The 22,302-nt window shown below is 42.4% G+C and overlaps 1 long non-coding RNA gene across 1 annotated transcript; it reads left to right on the top strand.

Annotated features, from left to right (window-relative positions):
* The first annotated feature begins 16,048 nt into the window (after positions 1-16,048).
* On the top strand, positions 16,049-19,993 carry LOC106575617 (uncharacterized). Its single transcript, XR_014392417.1, has 2 exons — positions 16,049-16,236; positions 16,505-19,993. It is a non-coding gene; the product is annotated as an uncharacterized LOC106575617 (long non-coding RNA).
* The last annotated feature ends 2,309 nt before the right edge of the window (positions 19,994-22,302 follow it).

Genomic DNA, 22,302 nt, shown 5'->3' with positions numbered 1-22,302 from the left:
CACATCCAGCTGTGATTGGTAGTCCCATAGGGCAGTGCACAATTGGCCCAGCGTAGACTGGGTTTGGACGGGATAGGCCGTCATTGTAAATAAGAATTTGTTCTTAACTGACTTGCCTAGTTAAAACATTTTTTTTAAAGTATTTAGTATTATATCAGGATCCCCATCAGCTGTTGCTAAGGCAGCAGCTGCTCTTCCTTGAAGCAACAATTAAGAAATGCAATCAAAAGGATTCAATTTGTCTCTCTATTTGACTTTCCTTTTGGTGTAATATGTAATGTATAAATGCCCCATTCTTTGTTTTGAGGGGGTTGGGTGGGGGGGACATTCTGATGTTCTTATTTTTTATCTTGCTTTCAGAGGTAAGGAATGTCCAGTGGCGATTCTAGCATGTAAATCTTGGTGGGGTCAAACTCAACTAAAATGTTTTAGCTGCATGCCAGCAAAGCCATTACACAACACTAAACAATACATTAAATGCACTATAACAGTGACAAATGGTGCCCACAAACTGTTAGGGCCTACATAAAGGTGTCACAACAGCAGTCCCAACACCTTACCACTGCTACACCTGGCTATCAGCGCAGCCTTGTCTGGCAACAAAACAGTTAATTCAGCCTCATTTACTGCCTTTAAAATGTATTTTGCTGATATGGCTGACTTGCTTAAAGAAATGAGGTTTCTACTGACATTTGAGATGTACAAACTATGGCATAAGGGAACGATGAACAGATAAAAGACCATCCGTAATTTTGTTTAAGACATTAATGAGCGAGCTAAGACGGACGTAGTCAATATAACTTTGTTCAGCACTTTTTAAATGTACAGTGACATAATTCAGAACATGGGCCCTTCTTACAGTATTCTCCCTGTACACCAAGTCAGAATCGTAGGATACATAAAGGGGAGATATAAGCAGACAATGCAAGCTCTAACAATATTCAATGAGATTTCTCTAAAAAAGGCTACATGTGCACCACCAAGTCAGAACAGTAGGCTAAGTTATGAGGGGGAGAAGGACCAAATTATTAGGGTGAGACACATGGGCTACTGACAGCTTACTACACAACATACACTTAGTATTACTTTCTTAGCTAGAGTATACATATCTCCCTGGCATATTACATAATTTATGCAGAAGCATACAATACATTTTTGCACTCACAGTTGTGCTGTGCTCACTTGAACAGGAAGGTGGAACGGTGGTCCATCTTGTGGGCAAATTTTGTCATGAAACTTTGTCATCAAAGTGCTTTCAAGACAACTGGGAATTCAGAAAAAAACAAGGTGAAATCATGACGTCAGTTATCTTTCGGTCGGAGCTTTAGAAAGGCCCGAGTTCCCGAGTTGGCTGAACGTTCAAAACTTTTTTTCCCAGTCAGAGCTAGTTTTTTTCCGAGTTCCCAGTGGCTTTGGTTGTCCCATAGGGCAGTGCACAATTGGCCCAGCGTAGTCCGGGTTTGGACGGGATAGGCCGTCATTGTAAATAAGAATTTGTTCTTAACTGACTTGCCTAGTTAAAACATTTTTTTTAAAGTATTTAGTATTAACTTCAGTGGCACTGAAGTTTGAGATTTCCAAGTTTCCAGTTTTTTTACATGGCAGAAGTCTTGCTGGATGGACAGCATGGCCAATGTATTCAACCTTTTCTTGCCCATGGTGATCCGTGTGAATGTTGATCCTTTTAAGCTTGGAAAAGAGACCCTTAGACCCAGACTTGGACCACACACCCTCTCCACTGAATAGCAGGCAGGAGAATCAAAATAGAGATTGCTTTGCAACGCTTGCACTTAGCCACTGATTCCTTCCAAACCACTCATTGTTGAATTTGCAATTTCCAACTTGTGTAATGTTTATGTCCAATGGCTTATGAGCACCAATACATTTTATCTCTAATTAGGATTGAAAAGGAATTGGCAGTAGATCGTCGACGTGATTCATAATGATGACTGCTTGTCTAGCTTACTAGCTAAGATTTTGAAAGTATGATGTTACATGATCAGTCCAATCAAAGCTATGGTAGATGTGATTTGACATAATTTTATCTGTGGCCAATGACCTTGAGCCTTCTTGGATGGGCACTTTAATGTAAATCTATGGCAACCCCCAAGGGAGCTTGAACTTTCTAGCTCTCCCTGTAGATTTTGGAGTGGTGTAGTGTCTCCATGAGTGACAAAAAACAGAGACAATTACGGCGCAACTAGAGAAAATTACCAACCCCTACCCTCTGTATTTGTCACAGGCTGCCCCTCCATGTCACGTTCGTCATATGGATTAGTCCAAAACGCAGCGGGATTGTGTATGCTCATCTTCTTTATTTTCGAAGAGAACCAAAACAAACACTTAACCTCTATGGGCTAGGTGGGATGCCTGCTCAACAGCCAGTGTAATCCCGTGGCGTGATATTGAAATACCTCAAAAATGCAAAAACTTCAATTTTTCAAACATATGACTATTTTACACCATTTTAAAGACAAGACTCTCGTTAATCTAACCACACTGTCCGATTTCAAAAAGGCTTTACAACGAAAGCAAAACATTAGATTATGTCAGCAGAGTACCCAGCCAGAAATAATCAGACACCCATTTTTCAAGCTAGCATATAATGTCATCTCTCTCCTGCTGGGCCTGTCTCCTCATCTTCTCAGACACTGATAAATCCTACACACAGAGACACAGAGAGAGACAGAGAGAGAGAGAGAGAGAGAGAGTGTTCTAAAACACAAGAGTTTGTGTCTTCGCAAATCTCTCTCACACACACACACACCAGCACACACACACCTCTGTAAGCTGCAGTAACTCCGCCTCCAAGGTCTGCAGGCGCTTCTCTGTGTCTTTTGATTGGACGACAGTAAAGGGGTTCTCTGACCAATTATCCGCCACCTCCCTCATGACCTGGTAAAATAGGCTGACTCTCGATATGTTATTGGCAAAAGAGGATGGTGTAGGTAGAATGAGTAAGTTCATTGCTGTACATACATTCCTGATAACACAGCTCATGTTTGGGAAATGGAAAAGTGTTGTAAGAACTGTATTATGGGCTGCTTTCCCCTGTATGAGGTTTAATCACCAGAACTCTAGAGAGATCGATAACGGAGCAGATGGTGAGATACGGACCGAGTCATAGTTCAGACCAATGGGACGACAAATACCTACCGCCGAGCCAGGTGGAGGATTCATTTAATTATGAGGAACACATGTTAGATGAGACCATCTTTAGGGATTCCTGAATTAGTTTGATTTTGTGTGAAATTTCTGAATCCAATAAAAATAGATGTGTTATAATGTATGTGAAATATCTAGCAAAACGGGTGGATGGTAATGGAAATGATATGATTTTAAGCCATATTGAGACTTGACAAGCTATCTGCTGAAATTAAGGGTGTAGCAGGGGTAGACGAGGGGAATTGGATGAATATATTTTTTGGTAAGTACACATCTATGGTGGTTACTGGATTTCTGACCCTAGTGCTTGTGTTCCTATTATTGATGTGTTGTGCTGCCTGTATAATCCCATGCTTAAGAAAGTCTCTTACAGAGGTGGTCAGAGCAACTGGAATGATGCCTTTGATGGAATTGACCCCGGAGAACACTAAATCCAGCTCTGGGCAAAAGATGGATCTGTCCGAGGACGATCCTTGGTTTGCTGTTGAGGAAGTGGTTGAATAAAGCGTATCCACAGTAATTTCATATGTATTGAATGTAGTGCAAGTGGATGTGAAGGTTTAAAGTACTGGGACAAAGTGTCTGTCCCACACATGTTAGGTGTAGCCACTGTCGCAAGAAGGTATTATTTTTATATGTTTTTTAAATAATATGTTTTGAATTTATCCTGTGTACTATTTGTCTTTCCTTATGTGAAGGTTTGAAGTTCCTGGGTGACTGGTAGTCAACCTAGTACAAGTGAGGTGTAGCCGGAAGGATGTGAGGGTTTTTATCTAATTATCTAATCATTAAAATGGAGATATACAAATTGTGTTGAGTGACACCCTAGGGGGTGTCAAAAGGGGGAATCCTAAATTTCTCTGAAATTTGTTATAGGAGTATGTTCACACCCCAGGGGGTGTGAGAAGGGGGATTGTTAGTGTTGAACTGGCTATTTGTTTGCATAACCTATTAAATATACCAGGGAAGCTATTGCTACAATATTAAGTATACAAACTACGGATAAGTCAACTGCTGAAGACAAGAACTACACCCGGCAACAGGAAGTGCGTCTCGAGAAATTGCATTGAAGTAATTCATTCATGAAATTCTTATATCTAACCAACAGATATGAAAAATAAATTATCCAATCCAAATACAAAGTAAATACATTTTAAATTGCATTGATAATAAAACGTAATTCATGCTATTCGTTTAAAAAACTGATGATAAAAAAAGGATGTTTTATAACCTTGAAACCTGTACTGGTAACCTGTACTAAAGAGCAGTTATTGTTTATAGAGCTACATATATCACCACACTGAGTTAAGTGCACTTTAGTGTTCCCTGATATAACTTTTGTGATTGGAAAATGAAATTGCTTTGAAGTAATAAATTCATAAATGTCATGTATCTAACCAACAGATAATAAGCATATATTACACAATCAAAATAAAAGTAATGAATTTAGATTGCATTGAAAATAAAATTGAATTAATTGATGTTATTTGTTTAATGAACAGATTATAACAAAATAAATGTTTTATAACTTAAAAAATACAGGGTAACCTGTACTAAAGAGCTTGAGTTATTGTTGATAGAGCTACAAGCAGTTAATCTACACCTGTAAACATTTGTAAAAAAAAAAGGAGATTAGGAGATTTGTCAAAAAAAAAAAAAAAACATTTAAATGAGGAGATATTTGAGAATGTTTCAAATAATCAAAATCGATGCAAACACGTCTGGACCTCTACAAAATATCAACATTTAACTGAAACACATAAAGCAGAGTGTTTACTGCCATTCAAACAAACACCAATTTTAAGCCTCTCCTCATTGATGGAGGGCCTCACCTGGTTAAGTGCTCAGCAGAAAGTCTAAATAACTGCACACCTGGTTAAAATCGAGCACACTGCCATGCAATCTCCATAGACAAACATTGACAGTGGAATGGCCCATACTGAAGAGCTCAGTGACTTTTAACGTGGCAACGTCATAGGATGCCACCTTTCCAAGAAATCAGTTTGGAAAATTTCTGCCCTGCTAGAGTTGCCCCGGTAAACTATAAGTGCTGTTATCACCATGCGCAATGCCAAGCGTCAACTGCAGTGGTGTATAGCTCGCCGCCTTTGGACTCTGTAGCAGTGGAAACGCGTTCTCTGGAATGATGAATCACGCTTCACAATTTGGCAGTCCGAAGGACGAATCTGGGTTTGGCAGATACCAGGAGAACACTACGTGCCCCAATGCACAGTGTCAACTGTAACATTTGGTGGAGGAGGAATAATGGTCTGGGGCTGTTTTTCATGGTTTGGGCTAGGCCCCTTAGTTCCAGTGGAGGGAAATCTTAACTCTAGAGCTTACAATGACATTCTAGACGATTTTAAGCTTCCAACTTTGTGGCAACAATTTGGGGAAGATCCTGGTTCAGCCTAACAATGTCCCCGTGCACAAAGCAAGGTCCACACAGAAATGGTTTGGAATAACTTGACTGGCCTGCACAAAGCCCTGACCTCAACTCCAGAAGGGACAGAGGTAGAGGGGACAGAAGGTGATGCAGTGGACTTGCTGTAGCTAGCAAGCTCCCGGATGAGCAGCTCTCTGAAGGCTAGCTGTGAGATGGGGGGCTGTCCACAGCTCTTAGCCATTTCCTTCTGGAGGATGAAGGCATTCACCACAGCAATGATCATGAAATGATAGAACAATGTCTTGTACCATTTCATTGTCTTGTGGAGAAGATTGTAGTAGCCTATCAGCGCGTCTGACAGGTCCACACCTCCCATGCCCTTGTTGTAGTCCTTTACAGCAGCTGGAATGGGGCCATTTTTTGTGGTCCATGCCCCATTAGCGTTCTTCACACGCCTTACGACGTGATTGCCACTGTAGGACTTGTGGATAGTTGTGCACATGACCACCTCTCTGGTATCCATCCACTTTACAAAGAGCAGGCCATCTTCACGAATCCATCGCATGGTATCCCTTTCAGCCCTCTTAGGCATGTCATTCACTTTGTTTTTGGAAAGCCCACTCTGTTGGTCCGAATGGTGCCACAAGCCCACACATCCAGCCTCCTCAGGTCTGTAAACAGGATAGGGCTTGTGTAGAAATTGTCCACAAACAGTTTGTAGCCCTTCCCCAGCAGTTGAAAATCCAGTAACTCCATAACGGAATCATAACTAAGTCCATTACCGGTAGCAAAACTGTTTTTCCCCTCATAAACAAAACAATTGCAAGTGTAGGCACACACAGAATCAGCCAAAACCAAAAAGTTTGTAACCCCATTTTGTTGGTTTGTTATGCATGTATTGTTTGAGGCCAATTCTGGCCTTTGAAGCTACCATCCTCTCATCTACGGACAGGTTCTGGGCGGGCTGAAAATAGGTCTTGCAGGCCTCAACCACGTTGTGGTAGAAAGGTTTGATTTTGCAGAGCCTATCAAACCTTGCTGTGCCTCTCTTCGTGTCATTGTCCTCATCAACTTCTGGGTCACTGATATGAAGCGCCCGTGAAATAGCCAGAAATGACCAGTGAAAGGTAGCAGAAAAGGTCTGACATGGAAATAGGCTTCCATGCCTTTTTCTTTCCTGCATGCTTCTTAGCCCCATACTTGTTGGTCTTAGACACCAGGGAATCAATAACAGACGAGGTGAAAAACAGCTGAAAAAGTTGAATGGGGCTGTAATTAGAGGTCATGTCCAGCTGAGGTCCTGGTGGCCTTTTTCGGTCTGAATGTTGGTGGAAGTGGCTCCACATCCTCCTCTAGCACAGTGTGCCAACGACCCTCTGCCTCTTTGTCTGCAGATTTCTCTCTTCCCCACCTCCGCTTCTTTGTCAGTGCCTGCACACCTCTAGATGGCCGGGTAGGTGTGGAGCCGGAGACAGCAGGGGTCCGGCTGGATGAACCAGCTCCAGTGGGGGATGGACACCTTGCCATTGAGGGCTCCCATTCAGAGTCAGTGGCACTGTGAAAGAAAAAAATTCAGTAAGAATACTTTCACGTATGAGCCCTGCATGTATATGTATGTATGTGTGTGTGTATATATTATATGTTTATTACATTTATTTTATAAAAACATGGAATGGAGTAGAATGGAACAGCACTTCACCATGGTGATTGTGTTCCCTCGACTCTATATAATACATATCTGTTTATTTTACGTGTTGATACACACGTAAAATAAATATGTATTATATAGAGTAGAGGGAACACAATCACTATGGTGAAGTGCTGTTCCATTCTACTCCACTCCATGTTTATATAAAATACATTAAAAAAATATATAATATACACACACACACACACACACACACACACACACACACACACAATGTATAGCCAATGTGTACTATACACATTTCATTACACATTTCATTACTGATGATATTTTTGTATATTGCAAATAAAATAAGAAAATCTCCAAAAAATCTCAAATGAATAATATTTTATATTATTAATTTCAAACAATGGCATTAGCATGAGAAGAACTTACCAGTCCAAAATGACGTCCTCTCCGTGCAAAAACATGTCTTCTGCCTGTGAGTCAAAACTATGCTCGTTTACTGACTCATCTTCCTGAAGCAACTCTGTCTCACTTTTCCTATCAATTTCCTCTATAATTTGGGTTAAATTTGTATACCTAGACTTTGTTTTTGCTTTTCCTGATTTAGTCGCCATAATTTAACTTTTTAGGGTATAGGGGGCAGGATTTTCGATTTCGGATGAAAAGCGTGCCCAGAGTAAACTGTCTAATACTTGGGCCCAGAGTCAAGTATTTGCATATTATTAGTAGATTTGGATAGAAAACACTCTGCCGTTTCTAAAACTGTTTGAATGATGTCTGTGAGTATAACAGAACTCATATGGCAGGCAAAAACCTGAGAAAAATCCAACCAGGAATTGTCTAAAAAACAAATAGTAAAGTATAGATACCCCCAAAAACTACTTAAGTAGTACTTTAAAGTATTTTACTGAAGTACATAACACCACTGGTTATTGACAGGAAATATTTATTAAACGCTCCTAAAGTCACGGTTGTCATAGGGTTGAGACCAAAACGCAGCGGGGTTATGTGCACTCATCTTCTTTTATTAAATTGGCAAAGAAGGAAAAACCAAAATAAACACGTACACGAAACACAATGACGAATAACAGGCCGGTAAGGCATAAAGGCAATACCTAGCACAATCTCCCACAAACCACAAACACATACCTATATATAGGACTCTCAATCAGAGGCAACTAGGAAACACCTGCCTCCAATTGAGAGTCCAACACCCAATGACCTAAACAAAGAAATACTAATACTAGAATCAACATAGAAATACAAAACATATAACATAGCCCAAATAATAATAAATCAAACACCCTTCTAAACAACCCACCACCCCGAACCACATAAAACAAATACCCTCTGCCACGTCCTGACCAAACTACAATAACAAATAACCCCTATTACCGGTCAGGACGTGACAGTACCCCCCCCCCCCCCAAAAGGTGCAGACCCTGTATGCACCTCAAAAAATATATATAAATAAATAAACCCCTAACTAAAGGGAGGGAAGGGAGGGTGGCTGCCGTCACCGACGGCTCCTGTGCTACACCCCCCCCCCCCCCCAAACCACCTATATTGGAGGTGGCTTAGGCTCGGGCCTCAAACCACCCCCTGACCAGTCCACTCCTCCCAAGTACCTCGGCCTGACACATGCCACTGTAGACCCTGTACTATACTTTATGAGCTCTGGACTGTAGGACGACTCACTCGGTTCCGGACTGGACACTGTTGCCGGATACTCTGGACTGGACACTGTTGCCGGATACTCTGGACTGGACACTGTTGCCGGATACTCTGGACTGGACACTGTTGCCGGATACTCTGGACTGGACACTGTTGCCGGATACTGTCGACTTGACACTGTTGCCGGATACTGTGGACTTGACACTGCTGCCGGACACTGTGGACTGGACACTGTTGCCGGACACTGTGGACTGGACACTGTGGACTGGACACTCTGGACTGGACACTCTGGACTGGACACTCTGGACTGGACACTCTGGACTGGACACTCTGGACTGGACACTCTGGACTGGACACTCTGGACTGGACACTCTGGACTGGGTCTGGGCTGATGCACTGAAAGCCTGATGCGTGGTGCTGGATGTGCCAGTTTGGGGACACGCACCTCAGGGCTAGTGCAGGAACAGGCTGAGTTGGACTGGGCTGATGCACTGGAAGCCTAGTGTGTGGGGCTGGTAGTGGAGCTACCAGACTGGAGACACGCACTTCAAGGCTAGTGCGAGGAGCGGGAACAGGCTGAACTGGATTGGGCTGACGCACTGGAGGCCTGGTGCGTGGTGCTGGTACTGGATATACCGGGCCGTGGAGGCGCACTGGCGGTCTCGATCGCACCTCCTGCACAACCCGTCCTGGCTGGATGGAACTAGTAGCCCTGCACAAGCGGAGTGCTGGCACAGGGCGAACTGGGCTGTGCAGGGGCTTGATGGTTGCCGTGCGTAGAGCGGGCGTAGGGTAGCCTGGACCTAGGAGGCGCACCGGTGGCCAGATGCGCTGCGCAGGCATCCTCCTTCCAGGCTGGATGCCCACTCTAGCACGGCACTTGCGAGGGGCTGGGATCACTCGCACTGGACTGTGCGTGCGTACGGGCGAGATCGTGCGCACTTCCGCATACCTCGGCGCTCTCTTCTCCACCTGCTTCCCATAATAAGCACGGGGAGCTGGCTTAGGTCTACTGCCTGGCCTAGCCAAACTACCCGTGTGGCCCCCCCAAAAAAATTCTTGGGGGTGCCTCTCGTGCTTTATCGGCCCATATATCGCTTCATACCGCCGCCGCTCTGCCTTGGCTGCTTCTATCTCCTCCGGTGGGAGACGGTAGTCCCCAGCCTGGTGCCATGGTCCAGCCCCGTCCAGAATCTCCTCCCATGTCCAATTCCCCTGATAGTCCATATAATCTTTCCATTGCTCCTTACCCCGCTGCTTGGTCCTTGGTTGGTGGGAGATTCTGTAACGGTTGTCATAGGGTTGAGACCAAAACGCAGCGGGGTTATGTGCACTCATCTTCTTTTATTAAATTGGCAAAGAAGGAAAAAACTAAATAAACACGTACAAAACACAATGACAAATAACAGGCCGGTAAGGCATAAAGGCAATACCTAGCACAATCTCCCACAAACCACCAACACAAACACATACCTATGTATAGGACTCTCAATCATAGACAACTAGGAAACACCTGCCTCCAATTGAGAGTCCAACACCCAATGACCTAAACAAAGAAATACTAATACTAGAATCAACATAGAAATACAAAACATATAACATAGCCCAAAAACCCGGAAATAATAAATCAAACACCCTTCTAAACAACCAACCACCCCGAACCACATAAAACAAATACCCTCTGCCACGTCCTGACCAAACTACAATAACAAATAACCCCTATTACCGGTCAGGACATGACACCTAATTGCATTTCTTCTATAGGTTTCAGAAACATACACAATTCAATTACTATAATGTGGCTTTAACTTTTATAAAAAAAATTGCTATAAAAAGTATTGGATGTTGGGTTTTTATAGATGTATTCAACCTTTAATATTTAAAGAGACCTGAGTATCACTGGTAATACAGTCTGACAGCGATGACACACCAACATTTCCACTGTAATAACTAAAGGGAATCACAAAAAAGGACATTTAACACTTAAGACACAGTAGTCCTCCATTGTCACTGTACAGACTGACCAAACACATGAGAACTTAGTGAAGTTATATACATGACCTCAAGACAGTTCATTGAATCATAATGAAGATCATAACCCTGTTATCTAGTACATCCTGCTCTACTGTCACTGAACTTGTATGTAAAGAATGTCATTTGTTTCCGAGTGCTCGCACGCAACTCTCACAAGACATTCGTTACCTTTGAAAGCAAGATAAAAATAAGAACATCTGAATACGCCCCACCCACTCAAAACAAAGAACGGGGTATTTATACATTACATATTACACAACGGAAAGTCAAATAGAAAGACAAATTGAATCCTCCTGACTGCATTTCTTAATTGTTGCTTCAAGGAAGAGTAGCTGCTGCCTTAGTAACAGCTGATGGAAATCCTAATAAAAGACTAAATGCTAAATACTTAAAGGTTACCATCATGGGATTTTAATAAATAATGACTATTTGATGACATTGGCAGTAATTCAAATGTCAATTTGCTTGTTCAAAACCAAAGGTAGTGATTAAAAACCAGTATTGGAAATGTAAACTCAATGGAAATCAAAAACTGTTTTTACTAGGTGGGATTCCATAAGTCATATCATCTATCTAACGATAGGTGCTGGTATGACGCAGAGGTGCATGTGGATGTTTGTTTAGATGCACGCACCTGAATATCAATAGCCAGTGGTGGAAAAAGTACCCAATTGTGATACTTGAGTAAAAGTATAGATACCTTAATAGAAAGTTACTCAAGTAAAAGTTAGTCGCCCAGTACAATACTACTTGAGTAAAAGTCTACAAGTATTTGGTTCTAAATATACTTATCGTAAGTATCAAAAGTAAATGTAAATGCTAAAATATACTTAAATATACCAACTTCACACTTCCAGACAAAATAAACACCTTCTTTGCCCGCTTTGTTGATAATAGAGTGCCACTCTCCCCCCTCTCCTTCTCCGTGGCTGACATGAGTAAAACATTTAAACGTGTTAACCCTAGCAAGGCTGCTGTCCCAGATGGCATCCCTAGCCGTGTCCTCAGAGCATGCGCAGACCAGCTGGCTGGTGTGTTTACGGACATTCAATCGCTACCTATCCCAGTCTGCTGCTCCCACATGCTTTAAGATGGCTACCATTGTTCCTGTACCCAAGAAGGCAAAGATTGCTGAACTAAATGACTACCGCCCCGTAGCACTCACTTCTGTCATCATGAAGTGCTTTGAGAGGCTAATCAAGGATCATATCACCTCCACCTTACCGGCCACCCTAGACCCACTTCAGTTTGCATACTGCACCAACAGGTCCACAGATGAGGCATTCGCCATCACACTGCACACTGCCCTATCCCATCTGGACAAAAGGAATACCTATGTAAGAATGCTGTTCATTGACTACAGCTCAGCATTCAATACCATAGCGCTCTCCAAGCTCATCATCAAGCTGGAGGCCCTGGGTCTCAACCCTGCCCTGTGCAACTGGGTCCTGGACTTTCTGACAGGCCGACCCCAGGTGGTGAAGGTAGGAAACAACATCACCACTTCGCTGACCCTCAACACTGGGGCCCCACAAGGGTGCGTGCTCAGCCCCCTCCTGTACTCCCTGTTCACCCATGACTGTGTGGCCATGCACACCTCCAACTCAATCATCAAGTTTGCAGATGACACAACAGTAGTGGGCTTGATTACCAACCACGACGAGACAGCATACAGGGAGGAGGTGAGGGTACTCGGATTGTGGTGTCACGAAAACAATCTCACTCAAATTCAACAAAACAAAGGAGATGATCGTGAGGCTGAAGAAATTTGGCTTGTCACCCAAAACCCTGACAAACTTTTAGAGATGCACAATCGAGAGCATCCTGTCGGGCTGTATCACAGCCTGGTACAGCAACTGCACCGCCCTCAACCGCAAGGCTCTCCAGAGGGTGGTGCGGTCTGCACAACGCATCACCGGGGGCAAACTACCTGCCCTCCATGACACCTACAGCACCCAATGTCACAGGAAGGCCAAATTGATCATCAACGACATCAATTACCCGAGCCACTGCCTGTTCCCCCCGCTACCATCCAGAAGGTGAGGTCAGTACAGGTGCATCAAAGCTGGGACCGAGAGACTGAAAAGCAGCTTCTATCTCAAGGCCATCAGACTGCTAAACAGCAATCATTAACTCAGAGAGGCTGCTGCCTACATTGAGACCCAATCACTAGTCACTTTATACAATGCCACTCTAAATAATGGCACTTTAATAATGTTTACATATCTTACATTACTCATATCACATGTATAAACTGAATTTTATACCATCTATTGCACCTTGCCTATGCCGCTCGGCCGTCGCTCATCCATATACTTACACTACCGTTCAAAAGTTTGGGGTCACTTATAAATGTCCTTGTTTTCCATGAAAACATACATGAAATAAGTTGCAAAATGAATAGGAAATATAGTCAAGATATTGACAAGGTTATAAATAATGATTTTTAATTGAAATAATAATTGTGTCCTTCAAACTTTGCTTTCATCAAAGAATCCTCCATTTGCAACAATTACAGCCTTGCAGACCTTTGGCATTCTAGTTGTCAATTTGTTGAGGTAATCTGAAGAGATTTCACCCCATGCTTCCTGAAGCACCTCCCACAAGTTGGATTGGCTTGATGGTTACTTCTTATGTACCATACGGTCAAGCTGCTCCCACAACAGCTCAATAGGGTTGAGATCCGGTGACTGTACTGGCCACTCCCTTATAGACAGAATACCAGCTGACCGCCTCTTCCCTAAATAGTTATTGCATAGTTTGGAGCTGTGCTTTGGGTTATTGTCCTGTTGTAGGAGGAAATTGGCTCCAATTAAGCTCCGTCCACAGGGTATGACATGGCATTGCAAAATGGAGTCATAGCCTTCCTTCTTCAAGATCCCTTTTACCCTGTACAAATCTCTCACTTTACCACCACCAAAGCACCCCCAGACCATCACATTGCCTCCAGCATGCTTGACAGATGGCGTCAAGCACTCCTCCAGCATCTTTTCATTTTTTCTGTGTCTCATGAATGTTCTTCTTTGTGATCCGAACACCTCAAACTTAGATTAGTCTGTCCATAACACTTTTTTCCAATCTTCCTCTGTCCAGTGTCAGTGTTCTTTTACTCATCTTAAACTTTTCTTTTAATTGGCCAGTCTGAGATATGTATTTTTCTTTGCAACTCTGCCTAGAAGGCCAGCATCCTGGAGTCGCCTCTTCACTGTTGACCTTTGAGACTGGTGTTTTGCGGGTACTATTTAATGAAGCTGCCAGTTGAGGACTTGTGATTGTGAGGCGTCTGTTTCTCAAACTAGACACTCCAATGTACTTGTCCTCTTGCTCAGTTGTGCACCGGGGCCTCCCACTCCTCTTTATATTCTGGTTAGTTTGTGCTGTTCTGTGAAGGGAATAGTACACAGCGTTTTACGAGATCTTCCGTTTCTTTGCAATTTCTCACATGGAATAGCCTTAATTTCTCAGAACAAGAATAGACTGACAAGTTTCGGAAGAAAGTCCATTGTTTCTGGCCATTTTGAGCCTGTAATCGAACCCACAAATGCTGATGATCCAGATATTGAACTACTCTAAAGAAGGCCAGTTTTATTGCTTCTTTAATCAGAACAACAGTTTTCAGCTGTGCTAACATAATTGCAAAATGGTTTTCTAATGATCAATTAGCCATTTAAAAGGATAAACTTGGATTAGATAACACAAGGTGCCATTGGAACACAGGAGTGATGGTTGCTAATAATGGGCCTCTGTACGCCTATGTAGATATTCCATAAAAAAATCTGCCGTTTCCAGCTACAATAGTCATTAACAACATTAACAATGACTACACTGTATTTTTGATCAATTTGATGTTATTTTAATGGACAAAATATTTTTGCTTTTCTTTCAAGAACAAGGACATTTCTAAGTGAACCCAAACTTTTGAACGGTAGTGTATATGTACATTTTCTCATTCACCCCTATAGATTTGTGTGTATTAGGTTGTTGTTGGGGGAATGTTAGAATACTTGTTAGATATTACTTTTGGGTGTCAGGAAAATGTATGGAGTAAAAAGTACATTTTCTTTAGGAATGTACTGAAGTAAAAGTGAAAGTTATCAAAAAAATAAATAGTAAAGTACACATACGCCAAAGAAATGACCTAAGTAGTACTTTATAGTATTTTACTTAAGTACTTTACACCAATGGTTATTCATGATTGCATTTCTTCTATAGGTTTCAGAAACATAAACATATAAATTACTATAATGTGGCTTTACATTTGATAAAAATTGCAATAAAACGTATTTGATGATGCAGCTGTGGGTGTGGCTGTTTTTATAAATGCATACAAGCTTTCATATTTAAAGTGATCTGAGTATCACTGGTAATACAGCATGACAGGGATGACACACCAACATTTCCACTGTAATCAGTAAAGGGAATCACAAAAGGACATTTAACACTTAAGACACAGTAGTCCTCCATTGTTCCTGTACAGACTGACCAAACACATGAGAGCTTTGTGAAGTAGAAATGACCTCAAGACAGTTCATTGAATCATAATGAAGACCATAACCCTGTTATCTAGTACATCCTGCTCTAACTTCACCACTTCACTGAACTTATGTAATTTGTCCTCGGAGACATTCATTAACTCCGAAATGAGGACAAAAAAAGAACTAAACATTATAAAATGCACATGCCCCCACCTCATCAAAACAAAGGATGCATCAATTATATCTAACACCTTACAATGGAATGTCAAATAGAGAGACAAATGTAATTCTCCAGATTGCATTTCTTGTAAAGGTTTAAGAGACATACAAGTGAGATGTTGTTTAAAATATATATATATATATATATGATGACATTGGCAGTCATTTCTACTTCAACAATAACATATATTTTGTTTGAGCAAATGTAAAGGTAGTCATTCAAAACTGGGATTAGAAATAGAAACTCAAATGAAACAAAACTCATGTAACTGTCTGACTTACAGTCGAGGGGCATTCCATGAGTCAGGTTGAGTGGCATTCCATGAGTCTTATTACTGGCATCAATCTAATAGTTGGTGCTGTTATGATGCAGGGGTGGGTGTGGTTGTTTCTATGAATGCAAGCAACCTTTATTATTTAAAACTCACCTGAGTAGCCCAGGCCATACAGCACGGAAGAGAAGACACACCAGGATCAGCACTACACAGGTCATACAGCACGGAAGAGAAGACACACCTGGATCAGCACTACACAGGTCATACAGCACAGAAGAGAAGACACACCTGGATCAGCTCTACACAGGTCATACAGCACGGCAGAGAAAACACACCTGGATCAGCACTACACAGGTGAGGTTATTATGCGTTGTTTTTTATGTGTATTGATGTGCAGATGAGTGTAGAAGTGTGTGAAGAACTTTACCCTTATTACATGAAGATGGTTAATGATAGATAAGCAGAGATTCATCTTTAACCTTTGTTTTTTAAATTATATTCTGAAAAAGTTGTGTTCTTGTGCAAATACTTGCGGAATCTGGATGAATCTGTTGGTTAGCAGGAGGAAAGTCTGTTTTAAATCATCTTATTATGAACTCAATCTGATATCTTTATGTTGTAGAATCCAACCTAGAAACAGCAAGAACTATGGCAAAATCTACAGGAAATAGTCTCTCTATCATCACCTGGAACACTTGTGGTGTTAAACCAACAAAACGCAGCCCAAATAAATTGATTGATATAATGAACTATGGCAAGAAACAGAATACTGACATAATCTTCCTTCAAGAAACTCACATTGGACCTAAATGCTATAGAAAACTGAAACAACATGGATGGGAAGAGATGGAAAGACATTGGACCTCTTACTTTACAGTTTACTCTCCGAATAGCAAAGGAGTGGCCATACTGGTGAATAGAGAACTAAAATCACACTATAAGTACATCTGCCATGATGAAGATTACGCTGGTGGCTACATTGTGCTGTTCTGTCAGATGTATGGTCAACTCTTCACGCTCGTGAACGTGTACAATCATAAAGAAGACAAGCAAGTACTGGGGAGGCTGTCTCAGTATCTTCAGGAGATGAAGATCGGAACTTTAGTGATTGGGGGGGATTTCAACACAGTTTTGGACCTTGACTTTGACAAGCGTACAGCATCTGAACATAGACGGCACACATCCCTACGACCTCTCCTGCAGAGTTTCATTTCCTCACTGAACCTCCAAGACACATGGGCAAGACTACACCCAACAGAAGAAGCCTTCACTCGTTCTCGGAGCACCAGCCACTCCCGGTTAGATATGTTCTTCATGCCACAGAATAAAGCACACCATGCTCTAACATGTAAGATTCACCAACCTAATGTGATTTCAGATCACAATCCTGTGTCTCTGAGAGTACAAGTAGAATGTACAATATCACAGGTTATTCCCAGAAAACTGAGCCAGATAGGAGACAGTGAAACAACAAGAAGGCAAGGAAAAATCAGTGGAGCTGAAGTCCTAGTGGCGATAAAATCCCTGACTGACTCAGGGTCGGATGACTGTACACGATCAACACTATATGATTCAAGGTCAGATGACTCCAGACAATCACCACCATGTGAATTAGATGATTCAAGATTAGATTTAACACCATGTGATTCAAGGTTAGATAACCTTATGGAAATAGAAAGATTAAAACACTATTATAATGAAGTACTCGCAGAGGGAATGAAAAATAAGAAAATCCCTAAAGGATTCAACAGAGAGTACAAAATATTTGCAACAATACTTGCCAACCGCCTGCAGATGTACTTGGAACCCTTATTACATGAAAAGATCAAGATACCCCTGAGTCCGCACTGCACTGTTACTTTGGTCCTTAATGGCAAATCACAGATCAATTGGAAGTTCTTAAGCATTGCAATTAAATCAATAAAGCCAATCCCACTACAAAATATTCCCAAAGAGGACACCATTTTGAGGAAAGTGCTTTCCCAGGACTTGGCTATCTTGCGGAAGTTGCTTATAAGTGTTGAACATTCCTGTGTTCATAAGAAACACCTACATCATGACTGTCCCCTCACCCCAGCCCTACTCAGCCTGAGTCTCAAATACATGGAGGACAAGATTTCCAGTGTCATCCCCAATGTCACCACTAGAATCAGCTACCAAAGAAGGAGTCTTAAGATCTACATAGACAATCTGGGAGTACCCTCTTTGCAGGACTATCTTGCCCACATCAGAGAGCAGTCTGGGATTGAAATGAACCTGTTGTGGACAGAACCCCATTCCGCCAGCGGAACCCCATTCCGCCAGCGGAACCCCTAGCCAACAGCCAATGGAACAGCAGGGCGCGATATTCAAAACATAAAAAAATCTAATAATTACAATTTCTCAAACATACGACTATTTTACACCATTTGAAAGATAAACCTCTCCTGAATCCAACCACCTTGTCCGATTTCAAAAAGGCTTTACAGCGAAAGCAAAACATTAGATTATGTTAGGATACCACCACAGAAAAAAAACAACAACACAGCCACTTCCCTAGCAAGGACAGCCATTTTCCAAGCAAGGGTAGCCGTCCAAAAGCACAAAACCAGCTAAAATGATTCACTAACCTTTGACGATCTTCATCAGATAACACTCCTAGGACATTATGTTAGACAAGACATGCATTTTTTGTTCCATCAAGTTCATATTTATATCCCCAAAAAAACTTTTACATTGGCGCGTGACGTTCAGAAAATGTATTCACCCCAAACTCTCCGGTGAATGGGCACCATAATTTACAGAAATACTCATCATAAATGTTGACAGAATATATAACAATTAATTAAAGAAGTATAGATGAACTATTCCTTTATGCAACCGCTTTGTCAGATTTCAAAATAACTTTACGGAGAAAGCACATTGTTCAATATTCTGAGTACTGAGCCCCAAGCTATTCAGTTAGCCGTCCAGCCACGGCATCCACAAAACGCTGAAATATGTAAAAAATATTATCTTACCTTTGCTGATCTTCGGCTGAATGCACTCGGAAGGTCTCCCACTTCCACAAGAAATGTTCATTTGTTTGATAAAGTCCATAATTTATGTCGAAATAAATCAGTTTTGATGGCGCGTCCAGATCACCATTCCAATATGCATCTATCCACCGTCGACGAAATGTTATAAAGTTCCCTCAGCGTTTGTAGAAAAATGTCAAACCATGTTCACAATCAATCTTTAGGGTGTTTTTAACGTAGAATTTTAATAATATTCCAACCGGACAATAGCAAATTCATTACAGAAGAAAAATAACAATGGCTAGCCCTACGTGACCGCGCGAGAGGTAAGTCAATGACACCAGGTCGACCACTTACTGTTCCGGGTATTATTCAATCAAATTGCATTGTAGAAGCCTCAAACAAGATTCTAATGACTGTTGACATCTAGTGGAAGCCTTAGGAAGTGCAATATGACATCACAGACACTGTAGTTTAGATAGAACATCATTTGAAATGACTACAACCATCAGAGGTCAAACTTCCTGGTTGGATACCTCTCAGGTTTTTGCCTGCCATATGAGTTCTGTTATACTCACAGACATCATTCAAACAGTTTTAGAAACTTCAGAGTGTTTTCTATCCAACTCTACTAATAATATGCATATCCTACCTTCTGAGTCTGAGTAGGAGGCAGTTTAATTTGGGTACGTTTTTCATCCGGCCGTGAAATTACTGCCCCCTATAGTGAAGAGGTTAAGGTCCTGGAGTGGCCTAGACAGTCTCCAGACCTTAATCCCATAGAAAATCTGTGGAGGGAGCTGAAGGTTCGAGTTGCCAAACGTCAGCCTCGAAACCTTAATGACTTGGAGAAGATCTGCAAAGAGGAGTGGGACAAAATCCCTCCTGAGATGTGTGCAAACCTGGTGGCCAACTACAAGAAACGTCTGACCTCTGTGATTGCCAACAAGGGTTTTGCCACCAAGTACTAAGTCATGTTTTGCAGAGGGGTCAAATACTTATTTCCCTGATTAAAACGCAAATAATTTTATAACATTTTTGACATGCGTTTTTCTGGATTTTTTGTTGTTGTTATTCTGTCTCTCACTGTTCAAATAAACCTACCATTAAAATTATAGACTGATCATTTCTTTGTAAGTGGGCAAACGTACAAAATCAGCAGGGGATCAAATACATTCCCCCCCCACTGAATATACTGTATGAACTTTCTTAAAGAACAATGAGGTCATTTCTATAATTTCACAAAGTTCTCATGTGTTTGCTCAGTTTGTGCAAGGACAAAGGAGGATTATTGTGTCTTATTGTTAAATGTCCTTTAATGATTCCTTTTGCTTATTACAGTGCCAATGTGAACACATCCTGTGATTCAACAGTAAAAACTAGATACAGGTATAGGATCTCTCTCTCTCTCTCTCCTCTCTCTCTCTCTCTCTTTGCATGCCCACATAAAGGCCATAGACAAGGTGAGGGTACAAAGGCCAGTGGGGGAAATCGAGGTCAACGTGCTGGGGGCCATGAGACGCAGGCAGCAGAGGCTGGGCCTAGTCATGCTATGAATGGTGGTGTAGCTGAGGCTGGGCCTTTTCATGTTACTGACGGTGGAGTAGATGATGCTGGGCCTAGTCATGCTATGAATGGTGGTGTAGCTGAGGCTGGGCCTAGTCATGTTACTGATGGTGGTGTAGATGAGACTGGGTCTAGTCAGGTTATGCTAGTGGATGAGGAGAGTATAGTGGGGAAGAGGAAGAGACTAGTGGGGGTGAAGGAGGGTATCAGGTGGAAGAGGAAAATGGTGGAGAAGAAAGGAGTTGGGAGGGGAGAGGCTGGTGTGGTCAAAGGCACCAAGGAACCTTTGCCTGGTGGGGGGGGGGGCGACCAGAGAGAAAGTACAGGTGGTAAGGATGGGAGATAGGGACTAGGAGGAGGAGGGTGAGTCTGAGGAAGAGGACAACGATGAGGCTTTTTTTCCAGACCCCTCTTCAATGGGTCCAGTGCTGAGAGTCAGGCAAAGAAGGTTAAGAAGTTTGTAAGATCAGTACAACAAGCTTTGAAAAATGAGGGGCATGGTGTCCTCTCACCTAGGAAACGTTTTAGGTTGAGGAAGTGGGTCACAACCGTGCGTGAGGGTCTACCTTCCGATGCTGTTTAAATGAATAGTTTTTTTTCTGGCACTTGGGGCTTTTTTTGCTGGCTTTTCTCCCACTTCTTATGGAGACTCTTCGGGTAGGCTTGCTTAATATTAATGGCGCCAGAGATGCAGGAAAGAGGAGTCTGTTAGTTGAATACGTAAAAAAATTAAACAGTACAGGTTTTGTGGTGAATGAAGTCGATTCGGGGCTCTGGTGGGTGTGGCAGTTCTTTTTGCCCCGGGGCTGGCTGTAAAAATGTACTCCTCAAAGGAAGTGCGTAGGGGCAGACTGCATGTAGTAAAAGCAGAAATTAATAATAGGGGTTTTGCCTTTATAAATGTGTATGCGCCTAACACAGGCAGGGACATGTGGCTTCTGTTTGGGTGTCTTAGACAGGAACTCTCACAGGTAGTGCCTGAGGAGACGCTGGTGGTCGGCGGGGACTGGAACTGTACGATGGATTTGACGAAGACAGGAATGGGGAAGAGCCTCATTCAGGCTCAGTGGGGGTGTTAAGGGACATCCCAACACAAGACAGTATACATGGGTGAAGGTCGTTGGGGCTAGGGTGAGTGCAGCTCGACTCAATATATTTTATATTTCCAGCAATGAGAGCAATAGGCTGTTGGGTGCTACCATTCTCCTGGTGGGTTTTTCAATCACCACATAACCATGGCTCGGCTGTCTATTTCACCAGGGCCTCGGCAGGCATCCTATTGGAAGTTTAATGTAAAGCGCTTACAAGATACCACCTTTTGCTCAGGTTTCCAGACTTTTTGGGAAAGGTGGGTGCAGCGAAGAGAGGAGTATGAGTCAATGGTGGGATGTGGGAAAAGTCCAAATTCTGCTTTCTGTCAACAGTATACAACTATCTCATCCTCAGAGGCTGGTAGAGTATTGGTGGAACTCGAGCGTAGTATCAGTGAGGTGGAGGTAGAGCTGGTGGGGCTAGGCAATGTAGGCCTTCAGTCTAACTTAGCTGAATTACGTAGGGACCTGGGCAGTTTTTTTGAGGTTAAAGCGAAGGGAGCACTTCTATGAGCTAGGTTCTCCATGCTCAAGAAGATGAATGCTCCCAGCTCCTTCTTCTTTGGTTTGGAAAGACAGAGTGGTGAAGCCAGGGGTATGCATTGTCTAAGGCTGTCGGATGGGTGGGTGACCTCTATGGTGGGGGAGATCCGGGAGTGGACTGTGGAGTTTTATACTGTGTTGTATAGGGCAGAACTGTGTGATCCCATGTGTGCTCAGGTTTATATCGCGGAAGTTTTTTGCTGAACTTTTTTACGGATCTCCCT

The sequence above is a fragment of the Salmo salar genome, chromosome 05 (genome assembly GCF_965601325.2).
Source record: "Salmo salar chromosome 05, fSalSal1, whole genome shotgun sequence".
Taxonomy (NCBI): Eukaryota; Metazoa; Chordata; class Actinopteri; order Salmoniformes; family Salmonidae; genus Salmo; species Salmo salar.
Note: the sequence above shows the minus strand (reverse complement) of the source record. Positions and strands in the feature narration are given on the sequence as shown.